The 14,273-nt window shown below is 39.4% G+C and overlaps 1 protein-coding gene across 1 annotated transcript in view; it reads right to left on the reverse strand.

The window, feature by feature from the left end:
• Positions 1–2,227, reverse strand: part of znf710b (zinc finger protein 710b) — a 27,916-nt gene extending 25,689 nt beyond the window's left edge. The window contains exon 1 of the mRNA XM_046032874.1: positions 2,220–2,227. The gene's annotated coding sequence lies outside the window, so the exon portion shown is untranslated. The remainder of the gene's footprint in view (positions 1–2,219) is intronic.
• Between the last annotated feature and the right edge of the window lie 12,046 nt (positions 2,228–14,273).

A 14,273-nucleotide genomic window follows, 5' to 3' on the forward strand; every position in this document is an offset into this window, starting at 1 on the left:
CCCCCCCCCCCCCCCCCCAGAAGGCCTGAGTATTGTGACAAACTAACTAGCATTACCCTCTGGAGGTCGTTCAGCTGGTTGTAACCAACAGGCCCTACACATTAGGCCTTTGTGCTTCGAGAAACATCAGCCTCTTTTTTTAAAACCCTGCCTGCAGCACAGCAGAGCGCTGCAATGTGCTGACACCATCATCAGCTATTCTAAACCTTTTACCACAGCTATATTCCCACATCCTGATACAGAAAGGAGGGAGAGAAAAAAAATGGAACGCCTGATTTTTATTTATCTTTATCTGCAATAAATGGGTCTAATTTTGAGAGCCTGGTAAAACAATTCCGTTTGTTTAGGAATATTGTGGATGTCTTGATATGCTCTCTGTTTGGCCCTGCTGGAACGCATTCAACACAGTCACCCTGCAGCTGATGATCCATGGACGAATGGCTTATGATCCCCCGAGTAGCATACAGATTGTGTAGAAGCGGCAGCAGCGTAATAACACATCATCGATCCAAACATGGAGAAATTCATCATCATCATCATCACTGTACAAGTCAAGCTGGCCTAGAAATAAAAAAACTGTACAGTTAAACTTGGAGGCATAAATTCTGCAAAGTATGAGCCTAAATTGTTGAGAACTCGCCAGTGCTTTTTGTTGATTTTGACAATTTTCCAACAGACTATTATTAAATCAAGTTATGGGATCATCATACATGATGTCAAATACAATTATATCATCACCAAGCAATCTTTCAACGCTACAAAGTAGTCTGGTCAAAGACCAAAACACAATGCCTGTGTTTTTCATTAATGAGCACAATACGTGAAAATCACAAGGCAGAGCAGATTAGACAAACCATTAACACAAGGTTAACACAGAACACAACAAATATAGCAGCCAGCTGAGAGACAACAAGTTTGCAAAGCAAATTAATATTTGGCGAGATGCCTTCAAGCTAAAACAGACTGGAAATGTTATCATCAAACAGAGGCTCAAAACTGCATTCAGTGAGGCAGAGCGCTCCAATCCACCATGGCTGGTCATCCAGTAGAGCTGCTTGACAATTCAGGGGGGAAAAGCACAGCAAGAGCCAATAAATGTACTCTTTAGAAGACGGACGTTGACTCAGTGACAAAACACCAGGCCAGCATCACTTGACCAACAATCATAAGGCAAGAAAGGAAAGCCAAAAATGACGGAGATGCCCCATTTAAGAGCTGCAATGAAATAGGACCTGCTGACAAAAGGCTGCTGTTAACACTACGACAAGGCGAGTTGGACAGAGGCGGGTGACGCCCTGCACTCCCTTGGGCACTGAGATGATTAAGTCAGTTAAGTCAAAGTGTCATTTCAGGACGCACGTGTGTATAAACTGACAACAGTGATGGGTCACTTTCAAAAATGCAAACAGCAAGATCTGCAGCGTGAATTAAGATAACATGGCGGCAGTGATACCTTGACGAACAATGCCGTCTTTTGAACATTTCCATCTAAAATGACCATCAATCAGATGACCATAGACTACAAGGGGAGGACGTCTTTCTAATTAGTGCCAGCCACCGAAGTGCACTGGCACCGAACTGCATCACAGCATATCTATAGGCCCAAGGCTGCCAACTGGTATGGAAAGTATGCAGCTGCCTTGCTGCATGCAGTGCACCATCCACATTACAGGATTAGATACTGCATAGCAGGTTTGCAAAGGGTCAGCAGTGATATTGCTCATTCCAGCTTTGCATTTGCACCTATGAAACAGCACTGAAGCAGTCCATAAGAGATACAGCCTATGCAAACCCAGACAGCCATACAGGACCTTTATGTCCCGTGACAGACAGTGTGAAAGGCAGTGCCCTTATTAGGCTTAGTGCAGTGGGGGATACCTGTGGCCTATCAATGATCTCTGACAGCTCAGTGAAGAGTCGGCCAACTGGTGGTGGCCTGTCTCCCCTCAGGAGCAAACAGTCCGGGCTACAGGTTATCTGCTGCAGTGCATTTTCCCGGTGTCAAAATATTACCTCTGCACTGGGTTGTGACCAAAATCTGGTCTCTGCACGATAACGTTATACACCGAAGCTGACCGGGGCGTGATCTCCACAGTGTGGACACTTCAGCCTACTCATAATAAACCATTATTTCCCCTCCCCAAAAAAACTAGCGCTGTATCTTTAAAAGAAAAGGGCCGACAACTTAACAGCAAAAACTTTGTTCAAGACAGGCCTACGCAAGACGTGTCGGCCTCCCGCGTCCTGGCATGATGAGGTGCGTTATGTGCACGGTATCTATCAGTGATGGGGCAGACCCGGGCTAACGTGGCCTGGTGTAGCCCCTACTCCTTTATGCGTCTCCTTCCCCATTCTCTCCATCCCCCCCTCTCGACGCCATCTGTTTGTGGCATGAGAGAATGTGGAAGTAAAAAAAGAAAAGACGACATTTTGACTGTAGTTGCTGACCTACATCGAGCATTTGTTTGCAGTATAGCGTAAACACCGCACCGAATGACACCCGTCCAAAGCGTACAGGCAGTAAAATCGCCATACATGACGCGCGTACATTTTCTAGCCTGGTCAGGAGGAATTTAATAAGTTACGCTTGAAACACTCCTCCGCCTCGCCGGGCCGGACAAGTCAACGCTCCCAGCGGCACATTATATTCCCTCTATGATCGCCAAAGGAGGAGAAAAGGAAAATCACAACTCACCTGATTCCAAAATCGGTTTATGGTGGCGACGTGATTGTGGTTAATTTTAATATGGGAAAAACAGTTACAACGGTGGGTCCCCGTTGTGTGGAGCAGGAAGGAGGGAAGGGAAGGCGAGAGGGGCTGACGTGAATGAATAAACAACTGAGCTCCTCCTCAACGCCACAAGTAAAGGCGGAATGTGGCTGACTTGGTGGAATTCACCACCAGCCATCAAACACCCTCTTTCCGAGTCTTTATCAATTCATGCTGTTTAAAAAAATTGAAAAACAAGCTTTACAACCCTTTGATACCGACAATCGTACCTAAGCCACAAGGTGTCAACTTGCTCTTTTAAAAATGCCTTGTTTCTGGAAAACCCATATGGCAATTCTCATATTGTATTATTTTAAATGTAATATTAAGTAACAAAAAACAGTAATTTTTACAGTAAAACACATTAATTGTATGACATTAACGAAATCCAGAAGGTGGCACTGTGTCTGCGCCCTAACAACAGGGCTGAAATTGGCATGATGGCCAACTCCATTAAGATCCCCTTTAGCCATGTTTTACGAGGTAGAAAATACTTTGTTTTGGATAATAATACTTCGTCTGATATGGTTATTCAACAACAAAACACATCTACCACTTCTTCCTCATTGAAAAATCCAGAATTTATGAATATGCAAATACATTTCCGTTGGATGCAGCTGAAAAATCCATTCTCAGAGTACAGTATGTGTATGTGAACCAGGGACTTCAAGTTTCCACTTCACACTTGTATAAGTTGCATACTGGACCATGATTGGCTTCCAAACTAATTGTGTGGTCTACGCACATGCCTTAAACTTTCATGTAAGGTTTGCACAGAGAAACTTTCTTCTTGTGTCAAACCCCGCTCATACATCATTCTGCAGGTTAAACATCCAAACGAGGTAACAATGGACTAAACCTATTTTTGAGTGGAGGGGGAAGCAAGACATAGCCTACCCCTTAAATATATTTGGTTTACTTGTGAGAACCAGCTTTTTGTCCCATGTGAGTCTCCATTTCTGTCCTCACAATGTGAATATTACAAGCACACACACAAACACGGAGACAAAAACTTTGTGACAAAAACTAATTACTTATTATTTAATTAGCCCGCTATTAAAAAAATAGTTCACTCGCCTGTATATTTTGATTTGATCATTTCACATAAAAAAACGACAAAATCAAACCGAAAGGATTTAATTTATACCATAAAAAACTGACTTCTGTATTCTTAAAAGAGCCACTGTTGAGGTTTTGATTAAATAGATTCAAATACTATGAATTAAGAGTAGAGGTTTTGAAACTGTGCTGAAAGAATCCATATCATAAGAGAAATATACAAGTCTGACAGTAGAGGGCACAAGCACTCCACTGAACTTGTGCCACTGAGCCTTGAATATCTTTTCAGTCGCCAAAGATTAATGTCTCATATGATTAAGATTCCTTAATTCATTCATTGTTGTTAATGTGGGAATAACTACATCCTTGTTCCACTTATAAAGTGTCAAAGAAGATCAAGGCAGGTCCACTGTAACAGCATAAGACTGAAATCAATACACGTTCAGTGGTATGGCTCTCCTCCTTTAAATGCACTATTTTTTTACAACATGCTGGATTGATCCAGTTAATTTGTTGTTGGTAATCAGAAATTGATTGAAGGTTTGTGTTGTATGATTGTAAAGGAAAAAAATGATGTGTCATAACTGTGTCTTCCAGTGCCGTTGTGCTATCAGTCTACACAGAAGGCCTGCAGCTCCCTGCAACCTCTGATTATCCAGTGTTATTGACACAATCTGCTCTTTTACATAAAGATGCTGTGCCCTTCAGTATTCAGAGACCCATGACATCACTACAAATGTGCCGTGAATTTAAATGTTTGCGGGTTGATAGTTTTAAAACCTAGGTTAAAACTGTGTCAGCAAAGTGAGATGAGTTTTTATTGATTGTAATGAAGAAGATTCAAGGATATAAGAACACTGCATGCATTGTCAGAGGGAAAATCCGCTTGTTTCCCTCAGGCAGAGAACATCTGACAATGTGGGGGTGTTAGGGGAGCTCACTGGATTATAAGTCGTATTTATGGCCATATATGGCTTTCTCACATCTTTTGTCATTGTCATATGCTTCTGCCTTTCTTTCAAGTGTCAGCAGAAAAGGTGCTGTTTGCATAATATGTGAGGTAATGTGCATCAAACGCTTTGACTTACATTAAGACATACTCCTTTTTTTCCCTCCACACCAGCATATTAATATTCAAGCCTGGTACTGTTGGTTCATCATGATGTGCCACCATGATAATTTGACTGCCTGCTTTTTCGCATTGCAGAAATCTGCGCAGTCTTTGAAAACGGCTTAAAAATGTTGTTCCTGTGGGTGGGTGATTTAACAGAAGGCCCATCTCCTCCTCGCCTACCTCCTCTCTGCCCTGCCTGTCTAGACTGTGATTACCATCTGCTTCATCACTTTGGAAGGTCCACTGTTTACTGCTCTCTCTCTCTCTCTCTCTCTCTCTCTCACATACACAAACACAATAAGATACTAGGGAGATTCTTGTCAGACTTATTGCCAATTTTCTTTTTAGTCAAAGTACGTTATTCAGTAAATCATGGCATTAGAAGCTGGTGTATGTACTTTAAAAACAGTATCTCCAGACTGATGCAAGACTAGTGTGGTGAGGTTATGACAGCATTTGTTTCTCAGGATGAAACACGTTGCACAATGATTAATCTGAAACACATATTCTCTTAAAGGGAAAATACATCAGAGAGAGAATTCGCCATGTGCTATTTGTTATGGCCTCAGCTAGCTGAGAACTATTTTATGATCAAGTATATTTTTCTTCTAAAACTACACGTATAGAGCCAATGATGATCTCATTTGCAAGCCACCTGCACAACCAGTTACTGACAGGGAACGTAAGAAAGAGGTTGTGACAGAGAGAGAAGAGGCAGGTTTGTGCAGCATACCTGAAACGTGACAGAGAGAAGTTTTCAAGATTGTAAAATGACCAAACTACAATTTTGAGCCCACAAACCAACTTACAATCACTAATAATAGACCAGCCAAGTTTCTTCATTACATAATAGATCAGAGCCTTTATTCACATCTAGCCTTGGGACCAGGATCACAAATATTTATTGCGCTTTCTGTTTTGGGCTTTTAGCCATGGTAGTGGCATGCCCAAGGAAAATGGAGATGTTCATCTGGTCAATCAGTCCACCACTTTGGTCCGGATAGAAATATCGCAACATCCACTGGATTTATTGCCGTGACAGACATTCATGTTCCCCAGAGGATTACCGACTTTTCCTGTAGCAACACCAGTAGCTTGATCAATCCTCCCTCAGGATGAATTGTAATCATTTTGGTGATTCCTTTCATTTAACACCATCATCAGGTCAGTTTGTCCAATGCTTTGATTCATGACCAAATACCTGCAACACTAATCACATTCTCATCAGCCTTCAGCTATACATGGTGTCTTGTGCTGATTAGCAAATGTCCGTATGCTCACATGCTCAACAAAAATAGTAAACATCATACCTGCTTAATATCAGCATGTAAGCATTGTTATTTTGAGCATGTTAGTTTACCAACGTTAGCTTTAGCTCTAAGGCTGCGGTCAAAAAGTAATTTCCCTAAACAACGTTCCTAGACCTCGATGGAAAACGTCATGAGGTCAAGGAAAGATGTGAAGAAGAATTCATAAGGACTTAGCACCGCTGTTGTCTTTTCCGAGAATCCGACTGCACGGGCCACATTATAAACATACAGACATTCAGCTGGTAGAGATGGAATTAATATTGTTGTACAATTCAATTAAATATGTGAAAAAAATAAATATCAATAAATATAAAAAAGTGTCTAAACATAATAAAAAACACTAACATTAATAAAAGTCAATATACCTCAAACAGGGGCCACAAAAAAATTGTTCTTTAAAATTTAACTGTGTGTCTTCACTTTTTGTCATAAGTGTTAATGTATCTATGTACAAATTGAATTCAACCTGAAAAACATCAAGGCTTGGGAAGGACTTGACTTATGAAGTATGAGACTTTTCATGGAACTCCAAGGTTTATTATTAAAGCTTAATTTAGTAATAATGTCTTTAGGCATAATTGTTAAAGAATGTCCAGTCTTATCTATGTCCGCCCCAAAACACAAGGGGCAGCAACAAAATAAATGCTAATGCTAATGCTAATAAAGTGTTTCTGGCTCAGTGCCATAAAAGGTGCATTTAATATCTATGTCAGTAAATCTGGAAATAACAGTGTTCTGAAGGTAGACATGTCGGTCATGGTTATAATTTTTTTCAATTCAAATGTTGCTGCTGCAAGGAATTGTGGGACTGCATTATCTCCTTTCCTTTCGTAAGGGATGATCCAGTGTGTGCTATGCTAAAGGAGATAAGAAAGGAAGCATTGAAGCACCTTTCCATAGCATATAGAGAATTTGTCCAGCTCTTATCATGGCTGCTACTTAGATACTTCAGGGTAATTTCACTCTGATAAGAACCTTCCTAAGCAAAACATATCATTTGACCTCAAGCTTCTTCATGTTCTTTAATGATTAAAATAGATATCCAGTAATTGTTGGCTTTAAAATTAAGTTGTATCAACTTTTATGAATCAACCTGATCCGGCTTAACTTGAAGACAATTCTTAAACTCTTCATGTCATTTAATATTTAATTCCATGTATTTGAAAGGGCATACAAATGCAAGAGCTCAGCTTGCTCAGTTTTTTACACCAGCGGATTTTAACTTTGGGCTTCCATGTGTTTGCTATTCATTCAAAGCAGTGTAGTATTCGGTTTTGCCATTTGCTTGACAGCGTGTTTTTATTGGGGTGTAACAGTATTACCTCATTCGTCCTCTGACAGCTCACTCCGAGCTTTCAGTGCTTTCCAGAAATGTACTTGCAGGGTGTGTTGGGGCAAATGAAGTTCACATGTTCAATTCAAACCAAAGCCCTAAGGAATGCACAAGCTGTTACATAAGACCGCCTTTCAAAGAAATACCCTGTGTTGTCATGAAGCATTTAAAACAGAGAGCATTCTTTCTGTTTTCTGGACAGCTGTGCATGTAGGCTCAGGTGAGGATTTAAATCCAGTCTGTGTATGTTAGCATCATGCCTTTGTGTATGCCTCTTTCCAAAATGCTAAAATACTGGAAGGAGTTGCACACACATTCCACAGGATTGTAGGAAAACATGTGAACTGTGACAGCACAGCAGTGAGAATGCCACAGTGGGGTCAGGGTGTCTCCAGAATCCCACTCCCGGTGAGGAGTTTAATATAGCCGAGGTTGCTCTCACCCCCTGACGAGAGACCAGTAATTAACACAGGGGCATCCATCCTCCTCCACATGCAGCCCACTGCACCAAGTTCTTGTGCATATTTCAGGATGGACAGCTCCACTTAGGTTTGTTCAGGAGCCTACACGGTTATGAGAGTGTGCAGACAGACTGTCCACAGACAGACGAGAAAGAGGAAGAGACGTCTCCTGCACACATGCAGAGTGGTCAATATCATGCAGCCCTCCTGTATTTCTTGCACTATTCCTTGCAGCCTCTCACGGTTGCAAAATTTTAATAAAGAAAAACAAAATACAACACTTTAAGACAGAGTCAGATAAGTTGTTTAACATTGCGACCATGTGTAAGTAAAAGCGAGACCTCTTTGATGGCTGCAGACCCCAGTGCACTTCCACTCAAGATGAACAACACTTCAGAAAAAATATATCTGAACATTCTTTTGAATACTGTGTACTTGATTTGATTACTTGAGTGCATGAAGTACTTGATTATGATTCTCCAGCCAACCTGGAAATGCAGTAACATGATTCACTAGGTGAGATAAATCAAATGATCCTCATGTATTGCAAAATACTGTATGTCTGAGCTTTTGAGTCCACTGAAAAAGGGAGAAGCAAGTGTACAGACAGAAATACCAGAAATACTACAGTCTCAGCAAGTGGGCTAAATACCTTTGGTAGGAAATGTACAGAAGAGGCACAATGTCAGACAACGTATGCATGACAGACAAGATGGTTGGACAAATGGACCACTGCTTTAACGCACGTCCTTTAACATCCATTTGAATGAAAGCAGCCCTTTGTACACACACTTTCATGGTACATGTCCTACAGGTGTATTTGCACCGAAACATGAAGGTTTCATGTGGCCTAAACTAAGGGCTAGAGCGCTGCTGATGTAACACCCGATTGCTTCTAGCTGCTGGAGCACATTGAACAAATTGAACAAGCAACCCTCCAATTACTAATTGGTCCTGCTATCCTCAAGACTATTCCTATAAATTCTCAGTGTGATAATCCCTTTTCCTAGAGGTTCTCTCAGTTTATATTGCCCTAATAAGCAATAATTACTTCATAAATATAACTAATTAATAACATAATTACAGTTGTAATTTCAGTCCTGGTTGATCTGGCAACACCCATGTTTACTGTGGTAACAGTCAGTGCCATATTAATACTGTGATGAACGATCGCGGTTACAGCTAACCTCAGTGACAAATAAATTGCATTTCCTGTTGCTTTTCACACTAAATTCCGTGAATGTGAAGCAGTTGCCGTAGGATCCTCCATTTGCATTATCAATAACTTAATATAGCCCTGACATGGTGCAAAAAGAGTAAACAATAAACAGTGATGCTGTTTATCAATCATACAATCGTACTGGATTACTTGATGCATTTTTTTCTGTGAAAGTTAATTCAAGGGCAGGAATGGCGGGTCCGCCACTAACAGTGAAAACTAATTACTGAACGTACAGGTGCGTCTCAGAAAATTAGAAAACTGTGAAATTTTTTTTTGAGATATGGATTTTTGATTGAAATTGAAATCAAATCATCTAGATTGAAACATTGTGCAATCGATCTAGAATATGTGAAAGTGTCACTTCTGATTTAAATTGCTGAACAAAATTAACTTTTTTCACAATATTCTCATTTTCTGAGATGCACATGGAATGACTATTGCAGAAAATATGCTGTACATAAAATACTATCAAAAATGAATGAATGAATGATTTCATTAAAATCTTAAGCATTATAACTTTATGCAGTAATTGTTATTGCACATTAAGCGTGTTGTTGTACTCTGCTTCTTGACAGACCAACAGTGGAAATGCGCGAGTGCCATTTCCATCATATTGTAGCTAATATAGCTTTTTCTTTTTTATATGATAGAAATGTGTTCATGTCTGTGAAGGATATCCTCATTACATGGTGGTGGAAATGGCACTGACCTGTCAAGTTTCCTTGAAAACTGCCCTTTAAATCATCATGGAAGTCATACCACTGAACACTTCATTGTTCCTGTGCCACTTTTTTCCTTTCAGAGCCTACTGGCCATTTCCATTTGTTTAAAACATTGTTTTAAAGCCAACGGCACTACTTCTCCATTCAATACACCAACATCTGTCATGTCGTTGGTCATTATTGCTAAAGAAAATGATCATCTAGATATTTTTAAACCCTTTTTTTTTGTATTTCATACATTTCTTCTGCAATATCTTCACAAAGCTATTTTTCTAATCAGAACAATAATTTGGACTAACCAGCCAGATTTCAGCTTATTTTTGAAGGTCTGTAGACAAGTTTGTATCTGTCTAGCAGTTTGTAGGTAGTAGATCCAAAATACTGTAGGCTGCTCTAAAAAACTGCTTTCGAATTGTAGCCTACATTTTATCTAACGTTGTTAAGAATTTTAAATAAAGAGGGTATATCTTCTACAGTATTAATTTGGCTGTGGATGGGTCAGTGGGCGTTGTAAATGACCAACAGTTGAAATCATCTAATCAAGTTGTCAATCAGACATCAACACATTTATGAAGTTAGTGTTTTCCTGCTTTCTCCCAAACTTTAGATTTTTTTCTTATTTTCCCTCAAACACAAAACACGTGTTTGTCTGATCACAGCAACAGTTCCTGTTTGTGCTGTAACAGACAACCGAGAGTCCATTTAGGCTCAAAACCTCGATTCTGAACACATTTATAGACTAGATGACCATTAAAGATTTATATAAATTAGAGTAGAGTATAAATTCCTCCTCCTTGTCAAAACCTGCTACCTACATTGCAGTGATTCGGGTGTTTTATGCTAGCAGAGGCTTATGTAGCCTCAAGCCACTGCCTCAAGCAGAGATTAGGAGCTGGCTACAGAGGTCAGGTAGGCTCCCCTCTTTCTAACGCCACAACCCGTGATTTCTTTCATTTTCAGACTTGTAGTCTTCAGCCCCAACTGACACTACCTCAAGTGACATTACTTAAAGGTTCAGTGTGTAAGTTTTAGTGGCATCTAGTATTGAGGGTTGTGAATTGAAACCTGATTGCAACCAACTGCTCACCGTTCAGCCCTCCCTTTCCAAGAGCATAGGAGAAGCTACAATGGCCGACATGGTCTGTCGGCTCTTGTGCTAAACAATTCGTGTGGGCCTCCATTTGTCCAAATTGCACTTATCTTCATACTTTTAATAAACCAGATGACTGCTACTACCACTACAATTACTATTACTGCTACTACTAACTTTACTTCTTCTTCTTTCTTATTCGTAGTGATGAAACATGCTCTGTAGCGCTGTTTGTCCATTTGGGCTACTGTAGAAACAAGGCAACGCAACATGGCAACATCCATGTAAGGGGATTGGCAGTGTATGTAGATAGAAATGGCTCATTCTAAGGTGATAAAAACATAACGGTTCATTATGTAAGGTCTTTATATACAACTGAAAACCTAGTTATGTGTATTATATTGAATTTCTGTCAATAGATCCTCCGAAATGTTACACACTGAACCTTTAAGGCAATTTATCGGACTTCACACAGCTCCCTCTTGAGCCAGAAAAGGCTTTATACAACTTTTTTTTTTCACAAAACCTCTAAAAAGTCCATGATTTGTAAAATTGGTGGACTTTTCCGTTAAGGATTCAAGTGAGAAAACAACATCTAGAATTAAACTAAAAGTGGCAATCTGATGAACTGCGTGCAGTATTGCATTTTTCTGAATGCAGCAAAAACCTCACCTAGGTCTGCTTATTGACAAGCAAACAATCTTGTTCCTCTGGAAAAACATTTCTGTGTCTCTCTGGCTGCAGTACAAAGCTTTGATACAAGTCTTGTAATTTGGTGGATGGGAGGATGTAAGCTAGCTGTGCACCTGTAAGGGGTCTTTCCCTCGTTCCTTGAAAAATAGAGTGTTTTGTAGCCTGAGGTGAGTGGCTAGCACAGGTGTTGCCTCTGTTTGATGTAGACTCTATGACTGGGGGAAATCCACCCACCTGTATCCACCTGAGTTATTAAAAACTTTCCCTCCTCTGAATTCACATATTTACCTTTTGACATAAAGGACGGGATAGAGATTGTTGTCATTTAAAACTGAGATGTTAATCCGAGGTTTTCCTTACTACAGGTGTCTTGAACTAAGGGTTAGCCACAGTTCATGGTTCATTTTATACTTTATATCAATAAAGGCATTGGAATTTTCTTTTTCAGTTACATTTAATGCCAGAAACAGAAACAGATGGTCTCCGCTGATAAGTGGATATTAATTCTGAATATGAAGATGAATTCAGGCATAAGGAAACACATTATAAATATGTATGTTAAGTGCAAGGTATGGCTGGCAGAATATATATTGTACAATAGTTTGCTCTCTGACTGCAGAGAAATATGAAGCTACAACAAATACCTCTATAATTATTGTGACTCCAGGTCTGTTCTAGTTTGATAAATTGTTGGCTCTGCATCAGGTACAGCCAACCTGGGCTCAAAACGTTGTATTCTTATTAAATTAAAGAAAAACTGTTTTTGAAAGGGAATGGAAGCATAAATGTGGCCTTTTGTACACAATAGCAAGTCACAGAAACCAAAAAGGCAAATTTGTCTTTATTGTTTCACATTATAATGTTGATGACTGGCACAGTGATTTGGCAAGCAATTCAGTTGTTTTCAATTTAGTAATTTTTCAATGATTTGACACCACAAATAATCCTCTTCACCCCCATTGTAGTGGGATTGCATTACAATTATTACATTAAATCTATTTAGTTTTTAGAGTAAGTGCATTTCAACCATGTGGATTCAATCCACCAAAATTGCAGCACATGTCTCTGCAGTGGATATCTCAAAATTTCAGCAGATAAAACCAAAACCTTAGGGGGTAAGTTGAAAAGTCTTTTGTTAATTTAAGTGAGCCTTAAAGTAAGCTTTCTTGTTTTAAATTAATATTTAACCTTTATTTAACCAAGAAGTCTCTTGAGATTCAAATCTCTTTTCCGAGGGAGCCCTGACCAAGACACACCAATTGCAGTTGAAATAGAAATAAAACACTACAGACAGGGAAGCCACCAAACATTGTTAAATAAAGGTCAAAAAAATAATAATTGTTTGCTGTTTTAAAAAAAGAGCTGGTGTGTTTCTAGTTCTTTATCGTTTCATAAGTGATAGGAAGAGAAAAGCTTGCAGCGGCAAGCAAAGTGTCACAGAGGCCACATTTACCACATGGCTAAAAATACAAGATGGGGCTTTGGACTGACTGATTTCAGCTGTACTTCATACTCGGGAGATCTCAAGTGTCTGAACGAATGTGCACAACCTGCCGGTGCTATCATTCAGCTGGTAATAGAAAAAAACCTAGGATATTATTTAGTCTGTTTCTTTTCTTTTTCTCAATTTGGTAATTGCCTCCCTTGAGTTTTTATTTTACAAAATAATCTTTTGTTTTTTTTTGCTTTTCAGTAGAAATAAAGGTTTCATAGAGATGGCACTTAAAAGTGGACCGAAAAGGAAAGACTTTAACCTTACCAGTTCACATCAGCAAAAGGCACATCCATTATAAGTCATTAAAGCATCACATTGGCCACTGACTCATATGTCACTGAGACACATTCCTGTGTCATAGTTTCACGCATGCTTTTATGTATCAATTAAATCCCACCAGTCAAAGGTTATCCAGTATCTAGAGGGTCAAAAGATGTGCTTCAGCACATCCTGTTGGCAGTGACTCACTTCAAGAATGAAAGAACAATTGTATTCAAAATGTCCCGGTGGCCTTGTTGGTCTCATCTCCCTGACTTTATTGTGTTGGTCATTATTCTTTTCCTCTCTCAAAGGTGCATTAAGCAATTTTAACTCTCCCACTTCACCGTGATGTTCAGATTTTGATGTAAGAATTTGTGAGGTGAAAAATGCTTTAAATGTCACTGAAATGTGATTTTAATGGTGCCACAAGAGAACTGTTTCCTTGTAGCTTGAATGAAATGAGAAATTACATTTCGACTGTAATTTTTCAATAAAAAAAAATAAAATCTTTTTCTGGATGGGAAATTTGATGTGAGAGCAGGTTTCCTCAAAAGACTTTGTTTCATTCATTCATTGCTCCTTCATTCCTACAACACTGTGCCATAGTAGTGCCACACATTCTGACATAAATCACTCCAGTTATATTTTGCCATAAATCAAATCCAGATACGTATGTTTTGTCTCAGCCAGTGTTACATAAAGGGGTTTTGACCTACTGGTGTATGAAAAGCAAATGCTTTTTA

The sequence above is a fragment of the Micropterus dolomieu genome, linkage group LG20 (genome assembly GCF_021292245.1).
Source record: "Micropterus dolomieu isolate WLL.071019.BEF.003 ecotype Adirondacks linkage group LG20, ASM2129224v1, whole genome shotgun sequence".
NCBI lineage: Eukaryota > Metazoa > Chordata > Actinopteri > Centrarchiformes > Centrarchidae > Micropterus > Micropterus dolomieu.